An 18,722-nucleotide genomic window follows, 5' to 3' on the forward strand; every position below is an offset into this window, starting at 1 on the left:
TTCTTTCTTTCTTTCTTTCTTTCTTTCTTTCTTTCTTTCTTCCTTCCTTTCTTTCTTTCTTTTTTTTTTGTACTGGGGATTGAACTCCGGACATTGCACTTGTGAGGCAGGCAGCGCTTATGCCACTGAGCTATATTCCCAGCCCTCACATTATAAACTATTATAAATAATGACTCAAAATTTTCTCTATAAGTAAACCTTTGTTTATGTCTGTCACTCTTTCCTTAGTATATATTTTACATTATTATTATTATTATTATATTATGTAATTGGTACAGGGTCTCACTATGCAGCTTTGAGCCTCCCTAGTGCTAGATTACAGGTTGTTCCACAACACCTGGTCTAGCTAACCAGCTCAGCAAATCCGAGGGCGGGTCCGGCATGGCATGTGGTGCTGGGGATCGAACCCTGGTCCTTGCGGTTACCTAAGCAGGTGCTTAGTGCGCTGAGCTACCTCGCCAGCCCTTTTACAATATTATTTACTCTGTTAAAACGCACATATATTTAAAATATATTTAGCATATTTTGGTATTTTTAGAATGACTTTGTCAAATTAAATCTCATTTAGTACATTGGAAAATATCATTCTTTCTGTATTCTATACAACACCATCATCATTAATTTGCTGATTGTCCAATTGATGAACAGAAAAGCTATTATTTAAAAATTTATTTGCATTTCACTAGTTACTTAGAAATGCCTCCATATTTCTATTTTGTAAGCATGTCGTTCACATTTTTTATCCATGGTATTGGTAGTGCTATTTCTCTCTTTATAATAATTCTTTTTTATTTTTTATTTTTATGTATTTGGTTATTAATAAGGTTTCACCACTGAAACAACTCGTGATGATACTCCTGCCTGCAGCCTCCTCAGCGCTGGGATTACAGGCCTGCACCACCACACCTATGCTCCGGCCGGTTCAGCCCATTCTGGGGGCGGGGCTTGCATGGAATGTAGCCCTGGGGATCAAACTGCAGTCTCCGCACTTTGCCTAAACTTGCCTAAGCAGGCGCTTTAGTCTGCTATGCTATCTCGCCGACCCCTCCTTACAATAATTATTTAATGGTTATAGTATAAGCTTTCCTCATGGCTATTGAATCCTTATTATTAGATGTAGAAATCTGGGAAATATTGAAAATTTCAGAACAATTGTACTTTCTTTGAGTTTGAAAGGATTGTCTTTGCTTGAGTCAACATTTTTCTTTTTAAGTCTTTAAGATCATAGCAGCTTGCATTTAACCGACTCCTGGGCCAACAAAAATTGAAAGTTGTGGTTGTCAATTGTGATACTTCAACCTGACTTGAGGAGGAATCACCTATGAGATCAGTAACATTCTGGTCATATCTCTGTATGATTGGCATTCAGGCTAAGAAACTGAGGGAGGTAGACACACCCCAATGTGAGTGGCACTGAACAATAGACTTGCAGCCTAGACAGAATGAAAAGGGAAAGCAAACCAAAGTGGTACCCTTTCTGGACCGGCTCTAGTCTTAGCCATTGCCTTCAGACATGGGTATTCAGGTCCAGTTCTTCAGCCTTGTAGTACAGACTCTGCAGCCTTCCAGCGCAGATTCTTAAAACAATGGGAGACCTGGAGGTGGCTCAGTAGAGTAAGTGCTTGCCTGGCAAGCGCATGGGTCTGGCTCAGTAGAATAAGTGCTTGCCTGGCAAGTGCATAGGCCTGAGTTCAATCCCCGGTTCCGCAAAAAAAAAAAAAAAAAAAAAAAAAAAAAAAAGTGCTGAATTAAAACAATGGGACACAGACCTCAACCGGTGAATCTACAATGACCTTCCAGGCCTTCAGCGTTCAACTACTACTGAATCATTTGCTCTTAGCACCAGAGTATGGACCACCATTTTTTATTTCTCTGCCTATGATCCTACCGATGCCAATTTGGTGGCTTCTACCTTTAATCCTATGAACCTACCTAATAAATTGCTTGTATAATTATACATATATTTCATATTGATTCTCTTCTTCTAGAGAATCCCAAGTAACACAAAAGTAGTTGTAGACAAGAGAGTATCTGTTGCCCATCTGAAATTTTCATCTTGTGAAGCCCCTTGAACAGGTTTTGACAGAGAGGGCACATGTTCAAGATTTAGAAATTGGCCAGAAGAATATGAATTTTTATCAATCAGAAAGAATGCCACATTAAAAAAAAAATAATGCCACTTCATAGGACCAGAAATATCCTGATTGTCTACTGCCTCCATTTCCTTTATTTTTTTCTGTATAAATGATTTTTTAAATAATAAGGTGAAATATTGAAGACATGCCAAATATATAAGAATACAATGAATACTCGTGTAATATATTCACCTTGAGAAATACTGACAAAGACTGAAAGCCTATTGTATTTCATATTGATCTCAATATGTTTAAAGCTGTAGCCAACTAGAAAAAAGTACTGCTTTCAGAAAAAAAAGTATCATTGCTAAGAACTTTTAAAAATCTAATTATGCAGTTTTATAATCCTATACAATGTGTAGATAGCTTTAAAGTTTTTAAGAATGCATATTTTGAACTTCATTAAATATACAACATTTATTTTCATCTGTAATTATGCTTTGAAATTCTCCCATGTTGATGTTCATTTTACTGCTGAAGAATATTCTATTACATAATAGATACATTGAGCTTATATTATCTTTTTTCAAGAAAGTTGCTTTACAGAATTTTTAATATTGTAGAGAGAAACATAATATCTATCTGTCTCATCTTTCAGTACTTTTAAAATTATTCATGTCTATCAGAATGTCTATTTTTCACTTTAATTATTTTTCAGGATGGGGATACAAATATAAATTCTCATCCTTTGTTAGTATAATATCTATTTGGAATGTATCATTTTATTGTTTAAATTAATATTTTTTAAGTTTATTATTGAAGTGAACACTTTTGTGGGCATATTTTCCTTATATTTGCAACTCTTTCATATGTTTACTTACAAATATATCTTGTCCAATTTCTACTAAGGTATTTATCTTTACTTATCTATTTGTAGCCTTTCAAAATATAATTAGTGTTTTCATTTTTGCCACCTATGTGCATGATATTTATTTCCCTGACCCTGGCTGATATACGTTTCATTGCAAAGTCGTCCTTCCACAGAAAGTATAGATATTAAGAACATAGAAGGGTTAACATGTAACAAATTGAATATTCTTGTGCCAAATACCATCAATGTTTTTGATGTTCTCTATATGTCCTTTCATGTTCCTAAATTTGTTAATCACTTTTTTGTGTTTTCTGAGGTGCACACTTCTTTTCTACTTTTTTTTTATTGATACAAGTTTGTAGTACATGATGATTGTATTCATCTTGGGGAGTTGGTACATTTGCATGATAAAATTTAATTTGGATTTTCATTTTCCCCCTCCTATTTGTTTCTCTCTCTGTATCTCTTGGACCTTATCTTTTGTGTGTGTGTGTGTGTGTGTGTGTGTGTGTGTGTGTGTGTGTAAATGCATATATCTTTCATATATCTATCTATCTATCTATATGAAAGCACATATATATGATGTGTGCATATATACCACACATCACAATTTCCTCTTTTAAAATTCATTCCCCTCCCTTCTATCCCCTCCTTCTTTTTTGTTCCCTTCCCATGTGTTAAAGACATACCTCACTATCCTATTGTCATTCGTTTTGCATTTAATTTATATTGTGGGTTTCTCACATATGACAAATCATAAGTAGATACAGATGGCTCCCAATATATGATGGTCTGACTAAGGATTTTTCAACTTTACAATGTTGCAAGCATGCATCCATGCCATCATTCTGTCTCTTACCTTGATTACATCACGAGATATTATTTTCACTATGCTTTGTGGTAGGCAGATTTCACAATGGTAGGCCAAAGTAAATGTTCTAAACACACCTAAGGTAGGGTGGGCTGAGCTATGGTGCTCAGGTGATTAAGTGTACTATGTGCGTATTAATGTGGATACTGATAAATTTCAGCTTAGGAAGACAGAATTCCATTCTAAGTCAAGAAGTATCTGTACAACTGTAATAAAAATATAGGACATGTTCATTGCCCCAACGTATTCCTTTGTGTTCTTTTGCAATCAGTAGACCTTTAGCTAATCTCATCCTCCAACAACGGATTTAGTTTTTTATAGATATACATTATATGCAGATATTCAGTGTCTGACTTCTTTTGAGAAACACAACTATGTATGAGATTTATCTTTGAATAGGCCCTTTTAGCTCTGAGTAATAATCCCTTGTATTGAAAATATGCATACTTACATTTTTATTGATGGACAAGTAAATTTTTCTAAACTTATGTACAAGTATACACATACACTTTTTGTGATGATATGCTTTGATGTATTTTAGAAAAACACCTTGAAAAGAAAATTTGGTTTGAGTGGTTAAGTCAATATTTAACTTGAGGACATTTTACCAAGTTCATACACATAGTACATTAACACCAGAAATATATGCATGTTCCAGATAATCCATATTTATCAGATAGATTTAGTTCAACGTTTTATTTTGTTTTACTTCTAGCTATTGTAATTTTAATTTGCATCCTTGAAGACTAATTATGTTGAGCATCTTGTATTTGTTTATCAGCTAATCATATATATCCTTTGCAATGTGTCCATTAACATATTTTGTTCATTTTTCTAATTATACTGTTTTGTAAAGATGCTAACTTTTCCAACTGTATAGAGCTATGATTTATATATGCTAAGTAGCAATGTTTAAACTGCATAATTTGGTTACTTTTGACATAAGTAGCAATGTTTAAACTGCATAATTTGGTTATTTTTGACATAAGAATATATTTGCAAAACCACCACTCCTAAATTATATAGAATACGTCTACCTGCCTCTATTCCTGTCTGCTTCTAGGTAACTGATGACTTGTTTTTGTCAAAATAGATTATTTTGCATTTTCTATATTTTAAAAATCAGAAACATGCAGTTTCTTTTTTAATTTCTTTCAGAGAGCATAATAATTCACTCATCAAAATTCACGTATGTTGGTAAAAGCTTTCGTGATGTTCATATTTTGTTATAGAATAATATACCAATGTGCAGATATGCTAAGTCAGTTTTTTTCATTCTATTATAGTTGAGCATCTAGATTGCATTTGGATTTTGTTTACTGTGAAAAGGTTGCAATAAACAGTTGTGTGCAAGTTTATGTGTGGGTTTGCACTTTCTTTCCTCTTGGGGAAATAGCTGCTAATGTAATAGCTGGTTAGTACGCTAGGTTAAGTCTAACATAATCAGAACTTGCCGAATGATTTCCCCATACTTGTATCATCTTGCACTAAGACCAGCACGGTGTGTGAGGATTTCTGTTGTTCAACATCTCGTGGGCACTTGGCTCATCAGCCTTTTTAATTTTAGCAAGCTAATGTGTATGGAGTGACAGCGTATTATGGTTTTAATTTGCTTTCCTCTAATGACTAATGCTGCAAAGTGGCTTTTCATATGCTTATTTGCCATCTCTAAAACTTCTATGACAGTCTGTCTCTCTGAGATTTTGCCTGTTTTTTTTTATTGAGTTGTTTGTGTTCTCATTTTGCGTGTGTTCTCATTTTGCATTTGCAACTAATTTTTTGTTACAATTTTATTTGATTTTTTGCCAATATTTACTCCCATTCTATGGCTTGCCTTTTCATTAAAGCAATGGTGTCTTCAAAAGAGGAAAATATGTCAAGTTTGATGAAATCAAATCTATCACCCTTGTCCTTTACCATTCATTGTAAATATTTCCTCTGTTTGTGACCAGAAATTCTATACTTCTAATTTTTATGCTTAATCTCATATCTCCAGTTCGTTTTTGTATGTAATGTGTGTTAAATATGGATGCTCATTTTTCCATATAGGTATTGATTGTTATAGCATAATATGTTAAATATGTTTAAAATCTTGCATTTCTGCAATTGCCTATATACATTTTATGAATATCAACTGACTGTGTCCAAAACTACTTCAGTTCTCCTAGTTTGTTCCACTGGGGGATATGTGTGTACATATACACATTTGTAATATTGTCAACACCATATGTTCTTGATTATTTTTTAATAAGTTTGAAATCAAATTGTTTCTGTTTTAACTACTTTTCTCATTGCTGGAACAAAATAACCAACACCCAAAGTTAAAGGGGAAAATACTTAACTCTAAAAGCAGGGTAACACATAGACAAAGAGGACATTGTATGGTGGGCAGAAAGTAGCAAAAGCAACAAGGAAGAAGACAAGCTTCTTTCTGTCCCTTGCATCTTATTCAGACTACTTAAGGTAGGTTGTACTCACACCTTAATCCTAGTGCCCTCAAGTCTAGCACTGCGCTGTGAGTTAATCACACTTCTTAAAAAGCCCTATACTATATGAGCCTTTGTGGAGATAATGTCTCATGCCAATACACAAAATGAAAATTGATTTTTGAATACTGGCTTTTTAAACTACATACTCTGATAAATTGATAGGCTGTAGTAAATTTTTGTAGATTTCTAAGATTTTATCATCTACAAGTAAGACAGTTTAAATTCTTTTTAAATTGTATGGCTTTTACTTTGTTGCTTGACTTAGTACACTGAATTTCTTCTATGTGTATTGTTTAGTAGAACTTGTAAGATTCGTTGTTTGTTTGTTTGTTTGCTTTTTTTGCGGAACCGGGGATTGAACTCAGACCCTTGCACTTGCTAGGGAAGTGCTTATTCCACTGAGCCATCTGCCCAGCCCCGATTCATTATTTTTTATACTAGTTATTATGTAAAGTTAAGGAGATTTTTCCCTCTGATTTTTCTTTAAGAGTTTTACATTTTAACACATGCAGAAATTTATTAACTTCTTTTTCTGCAACAATTGAATGATCATGTTTCTTCTCCATTATTCAGTGAACATGATGCTATTCATTACTCCAAATAGTAATTACTATTTAAATTTTTAACTTTTGTAGTATTTTTGGACCATGAGAACTCTTATCATGTGCTGGGCCGTAGAGATAGCTCAGTGGTCTAAGTGTCTGCCTACACAAGCACAAGGACCCAGGTTTGATCTCTGGTACCACATGCTATGCTGGCCCCACCTCCTGCATGCCAAGCCGGCTACCAAGACCCAGCATGCTGGCACACACCTGTAATCCCAGTGCTAAGGAGGGTGAAACAGGAAGATCACTATGAGTCTGAGCTGTGTAGTGAGACTCTGCACCAAATACATAAAATTTTAAGAAAGGAACTTTCTTTTTTGTATTTTATGGAAGGGTCTACAGGGTGTTCAGGGTTTCACTACTAGATTGGACTCATAGTGAGCTGCCTGCTTACAGCCTCTCAAGAGCTGGGATTACAGGCACGTGCCACCATGTCCAATCTCAATTGCCATCTCAGCATTCCCTGGGGGCGGGGTCTGCCTGGCCCTGCACTTACTTATAGGTGCTTTAATCTTCTGAGTTATTTGGCCAGTCCTGCTTTTTGTGTTTATCATGAACAGTTATACATTTATTACTTTATGTTACTGATAAAGTGTCGTATATATTCTATCAAAATTTCTTTTTCCCCCGTAGAAGTATGTTTTTAAGGTACCATTAATTGATATGAAGATTAAGATTAAAATGATCTATTCTCTTGCAAATTATATTTGGGCTGATTATTGCTTTGTATTATTATAAAAGTCTTCATTTTAGAATGTTTTATGCAAATCTCCTTTTATATATGTGAGTTTTATGATTTTATATTAGTAGGAGTGGGATTACTAGATAAAATACCCTGCATCTAACTAAATTTAATGAACAAAGAGACAGAAAATAAATCAAAAGCCATATAATGAAAAGCTTCCTCATTACAAGACAAGGTCAACTTATTTTCTGAAGCAGTTGAATCAATTTAATATGTTTACATCATTAAAGCAGATTACTGGTTTTCCATGCCTACAAGTCTTAGTACTACCCATCTACCTTTATATATTTTTATCAGTTTGGTGTATGCAAACTAGTGTCTATTACGGTATGATGTAGACTGTCTTGCAAAAGCCTCATGTGTTTAGAGGTGGGGATCTTAGAAATTGATTGGATCCTAGATTTGCTACACTTATCAATGGATTAATCTGGTACAGAGTTAAGAGTTTAGTATCCTGTTAGGAGGTGGGGTCTGGACTGGAGAGGCTGTTCATTGGGAGTGTGACCTCAAAGAGTGCATTAAAATGCCCCAGGCTCCTCCCATCTCTCTCTGCTTCCTGATTGCAGTACTTGGGCAGCTGTCGCTCACCTTGCCTTTCTAGCCTTGAAAGCTGATGACTATGGACTAAGCCCTGCAACACTCAAGAAGTCAAAATAAACCTGTCCTCTTCTCAGAGCTCTGTGTAGGTATTGTGACCAGAGATGGGAAAAATGACTCATACAATATGTGTTAGTTTTGTGGGCTTATTTATAGGCAAATAAACATGAATATTCCTTAATAAATTTTTGACTGTTGGAAATTTTTGCATCGCTGCCCTGAAATATTTTTTTGTGTGTATTTGTTGCAGAATTCAATGACATCTGATCTTATAGATTAATCTGGAGAAATTTATATTTTTACAATAGTGAGTAAGCTTATTAAAAACATTTACTTTGTCTTATTTAATGCCATTAAATAGTCTTCATTTTCTATTCATAGCTCGGCTATTAGATTTCTCTCAAGGTAATTCAGTTTTTAGTGTCTTCGTAGTGTGTATTGTACATTAACATTGTGCTGTGTATTGGATAAGCATATGAGTGAACCTTATTTTATATTTTAGTCCTATGTACAAAAGTCTTATAATACCATTTTAAAGGATAAAGTTAATAATTTGTGTCATCTCGTAAGTCTATTGTATATATATTAATATCAACCTCAAGTTAATCATCTTTTGGAGTGGCTCCATCTATAACTGGTATTTACTTTAGCATTACCAAATAGACCCCACAACAAAATATTTTAACAAGTGTTTTCTTTTTTACAGCTTTTCAAAACAGCACTTCCAAGTGCTGATGAGTTTTGGGGAAATAATCTTTTTAAGTTTAGGTAGTTAGCTTCTATCCTATATATAATAAAGATTTTATTGTTATTAAAAGTAGATGGTCATTTTTTTGATACCAGGAATCAAACTCAGGACCTTGTGCTTGCCAGGCAGACACTGTACCTCTGAGCCATATTCCTAACCTGAGGCTACATTTTTTACAAGTGATTTTTTTTCTCTTGATTATATTGTAAATTATTTTTAATCTTTATATGGAGATAACTATTTTTCAAAACTTAATCTCACACTGAATTTCTTTTCTCATTTAACATATATTTAATTTCTTAGAGTCAGGTATATGCTATTATCTATTAATGAGAATACAGCAATTAACAAGATAAGAATAATGACTAAGACTTCATTTTATATATGCATACACACACTAACCAAATATGTACATACAAGTATGGCATATGAAAATACATGTTTTGATTAAAAATTAAAATGATTGTTTTGGATTAAAAAAATTGTGGGTGTCATTTAAAGATATTTAAGAGTGTTCTAGCTGGTAAAATAGCATTTAATAAAGAAATTGGAAAAGTGAGAAAGTAAACTGTGTGGACATATTCAAGAAGAGCTTACCAGGCAAAGAAATGACATGTGCGAAGGTCCTGAAGTAGAAATATGCAGAACAAGTTGGCAGAACAAAGAGAAGCCTTGACAAACTTTGGAAATGGTGGTCAAGTGAGAGCCAGAACACGTCTGACCATACAGGTCCTTAAATAATAAGATGCTGCTTTACAGAATCGAAAACTTGGCTTCTTTGCTAAAGAAGGTAGGATCCTGGTGACAGTAGCCATGAGGATTCTTTAGTTCTTCCTAGAAAAGAGAGTAAAAGAGGTAGAGAAAGCAAGCAATCAATTAGGAAGATCCTTTTTTTTGGGGGGGGGACCAGGGATTGAACTCAGACCCTTGCGCTTGCTGGGGAAGCACTTATTCTACTGAGCCATCTCCCCAGCACCAATTATCTTTTGAGAACACTGATTTTAATTAGGAAGTTCCTGATGAGCTCCAGATGAGATAGAACAATGGCCAGGAAAACTAAGACAGCGTTGGATTCTGGATATACACTTGATATTTGGCAATAAATATTTGCATATTTACTATTTTTCAAGCCCTCCTCCAAGTGTTCTATAAATATCTACTTATCTCACCATCTCCCAGCAATCTCAGAAGACAGGCAGTGTGATTACACTTATTTATGTCAAGATACAAAAGGGGAAACATCTGTACTTGTTTAAACTTGGCTGGTGGTGAACTGGAAGCAAACAGGTCTTCTGCAGTGTGGCCGCAGGTTGGGGTTTGAGGCCTCAAGAACAAGCGCAGAAAGGCTCTTTGCCTTCTGAGAACTGAGCAGGAGAAATCCAGATTGCCTGGGGTATTTAGAGATGTTTAAATAGCTGTGGCTCCAGGATGTGTTTTTGAGGGTGGAAATCTCCCTCTCTGGAAAGGACACAAGGAAACTTCATTATAGATACTACAGCAGAAGGTGGAGGATCACATAACTTATTCTTTTGTCACCATTACCATTATATTATGAAAGGGGTATCTACTTTCTCTGAGTCTGAGAGACACAGAACAAAAGGAAAATGGCACAGAGTGCCAGGGTTCCTACAGATACTCTCAACCTGCTGATGATGAATAATGAGTTCTTACTACTTAAAAGCTCCCTGTGAGCTTTGAAAGCTTCAATGGTAAAGAAGCCTTTTTCTTGTGTCTTCTTTATTGTTGTCATTTCCTGGATATTTTCATTTTAATAAACCTCTACAGCTCTAGCAAGATGGCCCAGAAGATCAAGTTATTATACTTTCCTGGAAACTGTCGGTCTTGTCATTCCCAAGCTCTTGCAGCATCTTAGCTACATTTCCATCCACTCCTCCCGGTGACAAGCCAAGTCCTCCTGGTCCTTTAGACACCACATGTTTACTTTAAATTTACACTCAGTATTTTAAAATTAGTTTTCAAAATTCTTAAGAAACCAACTGACTATACACATATACGCACATATATTTGAATTACGTATTACAACTTGTATTATATGATTTATGCTTATAGTATATAATTATGTAATGTGTATATTTTGTGAGTTATATTTGATGCAATACTTGTCATACACGAAGACTGAGATGTTTTCAAAGCCATGGGGAGTCACATCTCTCAATCTCAGTATGTGATGTGTGGTACTTGGGCACATCAGGGTGGTGGCTGAGAAATGAAACCTATGTGGTTTGAAAGCACTAGATCAGAAAGTAGAACAAAGAAACTGGAGCATTATTGCTTTAAATTAGCCGATATACAAATACTTATGAAACTCCTGCTGTGGGTACAGAACTGCATCAGGTGCTGTGCTGTGGGGGTAAATAGTGTTATAACAAATGTCTCCTGCTCTGCAGGAGCTTACATTACAGTTAGCACGGTAAGAGACCTGTGCATAATGACAAATGAAAGCCAAGTAGAATGAGTTCTGTGAGGATGATCTAAGCAATAAGACCATTTCAGGGCAGGAAAAATGCCTGGTTGACGTGGGACCCGGGAAGACTTTGAAGAGGTACTAGAATTTGTGCTTAAATATGAATACTGCACATTTTAAACAGACAGAGCCGGGCAAGGATGCACGCCTGTTTGGGCTGGCATTAGTTCACTGCCTTCTATCCACAGTTCCTCTTATGGATTTTCCCATTCATTCTGGTCAATAGAAGTTTTCTTCATAACCCCCAAGGACATTCAGAATCTCACCCTCAGATTTACTTGTGACAAGGAGTTAAAATCAAATCTTTACTGAAAAGTTCCTACTATTAGCCCTGACGGAACTTACAATTGCTAACTTTAAAAAAAATTTTTTTCTATGTTTGCTATACCAAGCACATATTAGATATTCAGTCGATGTTTGGTTTATACAAGAATAGATTCCTATTGCATTTCAACTTTTTACATTCTATTACCATTCTCAAGTAAGACACACAATTTGACCTATTGGACTGAGCACAGATCTGAATATATTAGAAGGCTTATTTCCAAGTGACCAGCAGCCTGCTGGAACTAGAGCGCCTTCCTGTTCTCCAGCCATAATGCATGATCCTGGCACCATGCCCCCCTTCATGTCACCCTCCTTACCTAGATTAGCCTTCCATGGAAGACTGGATGGCCACAGGCACAAGGATGCTGTGAGCCTGGGTTTAAATTTTCTTTGGCAACTATACTTGAATATTATTTCCAAAGAGAGAGTGCACAACAGAGAGGAGAAAATATCTGAAGACACACTAGAAGAAAATTCCTGTGACCTGAGTGATGGGTCTTTGCCAGTAATGTTTCCAACTATGTTAAACACACTTTGCTACAGTTAAGCTTTCCTATTCTCATCTCAACAATTTTTCTTCCTGGATTTCAACTTTATGTTATCTTTTTTTCCACAAATATAGATTGTCTCAAGTGTTTGGAGATTCCTAATTAGTAAAGATGGTCTGTATCAATCTATCTTGGTAAAAGGTGTATATTTTCTTCACCCTCTTGTTTTGATTCCATAATACCACTATAATTTTGAAATTATTTGAACTCTCAAAGGACAAAAAGCACTTTTCAGGAATCCTTTTCTTCATCTGAATGAGTTTGCAATCTTATCAGCTTTATTGTTGTTTTAAGTGATTTCTGCTGGGCTTTTCACCTTTTATAAATTTAATGATAATTACATGGACTGATGGAGTCCCTCCCAGCCACCTAACAATGCTAAGAAATTATTATTTATGCACTTACCTAACTTTCATTAATATACATTACATAAAGATGTGAACATATATGGAAATAACACGATGAATTTTTTAAAATATGCATGTGTATAATCAGATCAACAAGCAAATTCTTACCAGGTACTGCACCTTTTCTAATACCAGCCTCCCCTCCCCCAAAGATGGCCACTATCTTGCCTTAATTTATAGCATATATTAAATTTTTCTGTTTTGGATTTTATGTAAAGGGTATTCCACAGTATGTGTTTTTATTAGCTTTTTGCATTTCACTTCAGTTGGTGGAGCTTTACTCATGTTCCATGAAGCTGTATTATATTTGTTCTTATTGGTCCATAGAATCCCATAATACGGCTATTATCCAAATTATTTTGTATCTTTGCTGGACTATTAGATAATGTGAAATTTGGGATTATTATAATTAAGTTTACTATGAATATATTATTATGTATTTAATATATGCACATATATGTTTCAATTAAACAGCAGTAGGAATAGAAAGAAAGCTGATTTTGATTTAGATTGTTATTAAACATTTGTATTCATTAGAAGGTTTAAGACTGTATAAAAACTAAACACACTGCAGTCTAAAGTTTTATATTTAAAAGCCTATTGTATGATTTTGCCTGATAAAAATCAATTACATTCAATAATAATGCTATTGTTCAAATGTTTAAAATTTTTGATCAAAAGTGAGAGAACATTTGGGTTCATCACTACTAACAACAATAGAATTTATAAACACTGAAGATTTTGTTTTATTCCCTATTAATATTTCAATGTATATTTTTCTTTAAACAGAAGAAAGCCAAGTAACAGAAAATATCCATTGTTAAACTTGTTTTGGAGCATCTTGAACTTAATCATCTCTCGAAAGCTGCAAGCGAAAAGAAAAAAAAATGCCAAAAAAAGGAAAAGAACCCCACAGACAATTTTTTCTTTCTTATTGTTATGATTCACATTTATTCGATTATGCTTCTCTGAATAAAGTTAGTTCTGCATCCACTAACCTTCTGAACTTAAATGATTTGTGGGCAATCTAATCATATTTCTCAGTCCCAAGGCACCATGGAATCTAACTATGCATGTCTCTCTCTTATTTCCATACATTGTATCTCAGACATAACCAAATGCATGGCCAACTTCCCTAATTAGAGCCACCAGGTCCCTGTGGCCTCCTGGCGGTGCCCTCCTTTCCCTGCATCATTTCAGCTTTGTGCTTCTGTTTCTTTCCATCCCTCTCCCTGAAGTACCCTCTCCTTCAATTTCCCCTGCCCCTAAGGAGGCTGCTTCAACATTTGTTTATATATCAAAATAATTGAAGACTAAATTAATTCTCAGCTTCAATTTACCAAGTTCCTTTTCAATTCTTGTGACTCTTTATTTCCTTTTCAGACTTTAGACTGTTGTAAGTAGCAAGGGCTTTGAAAATAGAAAGAGAAGAATAGATATTGATTGACTAGTTGATAGACTGTCTCCTTTAGGCTTAGTTTATGATTTTAGGATTCAATGTCTTGCTACATTTTTTCAAGGGTTCCCAATCTATGATTGTTACATTATACAGAAAGAGACATTAAGCTTGTTTCAAAGCTCATACCCTTAAAAAAAAAAGCTCATACCTTAATATTTTTCTTCCGTTATATAAAACGCTTGATGGAAAAACCAATATAAACTCTGAACTGAGTGATTTTGGTGGCCAAAAAATGTATTTCATATCTCTTTATACATGAAAAACTCAATATATTGGCTAAAATTCAGCAGAAGCTCCTCCTTTTGCATATTTTGCATGTATTCTTCATGTATAAACATGGTAGTTTGCATTTAATGAGTATCAACACTATATATAAAGATACAAAATAAATATATATTTATAAAAGGAAAAAATTATATAAACATTAAGAAAATATAAATGTAAATATATGTATATTTCTCTCTATACATGCCTAGGTATATGTAGGAGAGAGTGACAGAGAGAGAGAGAGAGAGAGAGAGAGAGAGAGAGAGCACTTCTATAAAATCTTAGGGCAAGATGTTATTGAAAATTGTGGCCAGCAACTTCTAAGGATTTCCCTCTTCATATGCAAGATCTGTATAATCCCTTACTTTTGCACATAGCCATGCTTAATGATTTGCTTGTCAGTAATAAAATATAGGGTAGGTTGGGAAATTTCACAAGTGGTTACAGAAGATAATAACTTCTATATTTTTAGCAGATGAGCCCACCTTGCTGGCTTGAATAAAGCAAGTTCTTTCCTTCGTAAGAAGTGCAGAGTAAAGCACCAAGGCAGGCTGTCACCAGCAGTATGTAGAACATACACCACAATCCCATAAGCTTTTCAGATGTAAGCTATTCTGACAACTACCCTCAGCTGCAAGATGGTACTAAGCCTTCAGAAGAAACAAAGTCTTTCCCAGGGCTTCAGTCATAGTTACTTAGAGATTCAGAAATGGAAGATCTAGAGTAGGGGAAGAATTATGAGATAATAATGGTGCATTGTTTTAAGTCATGTAAGATTCCTATAATTTGGTATGTAACTATAGCTCACACTGGAATATCGTATTTTTGAAACACATACTCAGTTCCTAATGATGGAATGAACAACTCAGGTATGTACTTTCTTTGGGCTTATCAATCATTGTACAAAGACAACTTTTGGCTTGAATGTAGTCTGACTTTAAATAGCAAACTTGGAGAGAAACAATGATCAGAGATCTTATCTTGTTCAAGGTCACATACAGAAAACATTCCAAATTTTGAATACAGCCTATTAAAAATAAAACACACCAGATGCAGTGGGCCCATTACACCTCAGGGGGTCTACCAGGAAGGTGCCACAGAACAAGCAGAGAAGGGCCTAGCAGTCCACTTTGACTGGGCTCAGCTGGAAGGAGCTGAACATAGCAACAGAACCAAGCCAGGTACAGTTGAGTTTGAGTTCAATAGATCTACACCCAGTGAGTTGAGGTGCACTGCTGGGCCCAGCTGAGCCAAGACCTACAGGAGCATCATTGCAGCACAGAGGTGGCAGCAGGTAACTGGGGTGAACTAGTCTGCCTGGAAAACACCAGGTACATGAAGGGGAGGTGCCTAGACAGAACTCATGGGAACTAATTTGAATAGAAATTCTCAATGTAGGATCTGCTTTGTTAGACAGCAATAATGATTGCTCCTATGTCCTAAATGCAAACCCATTAGATAGAAAAATTTGTCAATTTCTAAATATCAGTATCTTTTATGGTTATTGATAATTGCACTACTGTACATAGGAAACCATATCTGCCTTACCCACATGTTTTACAATGGGTATTTATAGCGGGAGGTGCTTGGGCAATAACCTCACAAAGCCTTCCGTTGAAGGACAGAGGACAGTGCCAAAAGGAAAGCAATATCTCACTCTCAAAAAAAAAGAGAGAAGACAAAATCTTGGGACACACACAAAACAAGAATCTCTAACACAGAAGAGATACCTTAAAATGAGACACTTTACAGAGAGTGTCAGAGTGCAGTGATACAGGTACTAGATTCAGACTTTCACACACAGGAATCAAACTAAAGAGTTCTCTCTGAAATAGAAAATGACAAAAAGAAGGAGCAAAATGTATTTTGAGGCCCTGAACCCACCCAGAACAAACCCAGGAGACATCAACATAGATGAAATTGTATTTCACACACATGAAATCTCTAAAATAATAGTAAGGGAAGTAAATAACTGCAGAAGCATATAGAGGAAATTATAACAGAAATAATCTCACAGGTAAAAAAAATAAAATAAGTATAATGAAAAAATTAGTAAATGTTTCTAAAGAAATAGAGATAAAAATAGAGAATAGAAAAGTGATGGAAACCTTCAATGAGCAATATAGGAAAGAAATATAATGCACGAATCAGATTCCAAGAGATATGCAAGAAATTAGTAACTCCATTAAAAGTTGGCAAAACCATTTGAGTGAAAATGAAGATAGACTTCCCAGACCTTGAAGATACCATTGCAGCTAGTGAAATAAGTAAGATCCATGAAATGATAACTGAGCAGCAGTAAAATCGTGCAAAGATGAACAACATATGACTAATAGGTATCAGTGAAAAAGAAAGAGGCATCACAAATGACATAAAAAATATGAGCAGAAGTAATAGCAGAATACTTCCCAAATATGGGGAAACAATCTGACATTCGGGTAACCAAGGGGTATAGAACTCCAAATAATATCAACTCAATTAAAACTACACCCAGACATGTAATAATAAAGATTCCAGAAATTCGGCACAACAGCAACATACTAAAAGTCTCTAGAGAAAAAAAAAACACATCACATTTAAAGGAAAACCCATCAGAGCAGTGGGAGATTTCTCCTCACAAGGCATCAAGGCAAGGAGAGCAACACAGAGTGGAGTACTTCAAGACCTAGGAGAAAACAAATTCCAACCAAGACTGCTATGCCCTGTAAGACTCTAAAGTTTAATGGAGAAAAGAAACACTGCACCTCAACTTTCTACAAAAACAAAAGCAAACCAAGCCAAAGGCCAAAAGACAGGAGGAAATTATAAAGATTAAAGCAGAAAGTAATGAAATTGAGAAAAGAAAACAATACAAAGAAGGAATGAACCAAAAGTTTTTTTTTTCTGAAAGATTAAGTAAAATTGATAAACCCCTAGCCAACCTCCTCAAAAAGAGGAAAGAAAAAAATCAAATTCAACCAGTAAGGAACGAAAAGGGAAAAATTATTACAGATTCTGTGGAAATTCAGAAGATCATTAATAGCTACACTGAAAATCTTTACTCTCACAAGATTGGAGATACAAAAGTAATAGACAGATTCCTAGGTAGGTACAAATTGCCAAAACTGAATCAAGAAGATATGAAAACTCTGGATAACCTAATATCAGTCAATGAAATTGAAAATATAATAAAATATTTGCCAACAAAAAAAGCATAGGTCCTGATGGATTCACAGCTACATTATATGCCTCAATAATCTTCAAAGAAATTGAGAAGGAAGCAATACTATCAAAATCATTCCTGGAATCAAATATTATACTGATAAACCACAGAAAGATCCAGCCAAAAAAGAGAACTGTAGTCCAATTTCCTTTCTTAACATAGATGCAAAAGTTCTCAATAAAATACTAGCAAACAATGCAGCAAATCATCAAGAGGATAATATACCACAACCAGGCAGGATTCAACCTAAGGATGCAAAGATGGTTCAACATATATAAATCTATAAATGTAATACACTATATCAATAGCACCAAAACCAAAAACCATATGATCATCTCAATAGATGCAGCAAAGGCTTTTGACAAAGTCCAACATTCATTCATGTTCAAAGCCCTACAGAAAATTGGAATAAATGGCTTATATCTCAACCTGATAAAATGCTTCCATGACAAAGGAATGGCCAACATAATTCTAAATGGAGAAAAACTGAAAGCTTTTATTCTCAAATCAAGTACAAGACAAGGATGCCCTTTAGCACTACTCCTATTCAATATAGTCCTGGAATCATTATGTAGAGCCATTAAACAAGAGAAAAAAGATAAATGAAATAAGAATAGGTAAAGCAGAATTTAAACTATCATTATTTGCAGATGACATGATAATCTATTTTGAAGACCAAAAAAAAAAAAAAACAAAAACAAAAAACTCCACTAAGAAACTCCTAGAATTAATAAACGAATTCAATAGCAAAGTAGGATACAAAGTCAACAACCAAAAATCAATAGCATTCCTCTCCACAGATAACAACTCACTGAGAGAGAAATTAGAGGAAAAAAATACTCTTCACAACAGCGTCCAAATAAAATGAAATACTTAGGAATTAATCTAACAAAAGAAGTAGAAGACCTATACAATGAAAATTACAGCACTAAAAAAAGAGATTGTACGGAGCTGGAGAGATGGCTCAGTGGTCTAAAGCACCTACTTAGAACAAGCTTAGCAAAAGCATCAGGGACCGCGGTTCAA

The sequence above is a fragment of the Octodon degus genome, unplaced genomic scaffold, assembly GCF_000260255.1.
Source record: "Octodon degus isolate 3935 unplaced genomic scaffold, OctDeg1.0 scaffold00002, whole genome shotgun sequence".
In the NCBI taxonomy this organism is placed as follows: domain Eukaryota; kingdom Metazoa; phylum Chordata; class Mammalia; order Rodentia; family Octodontidae; genus Octodon; species Octodon degus.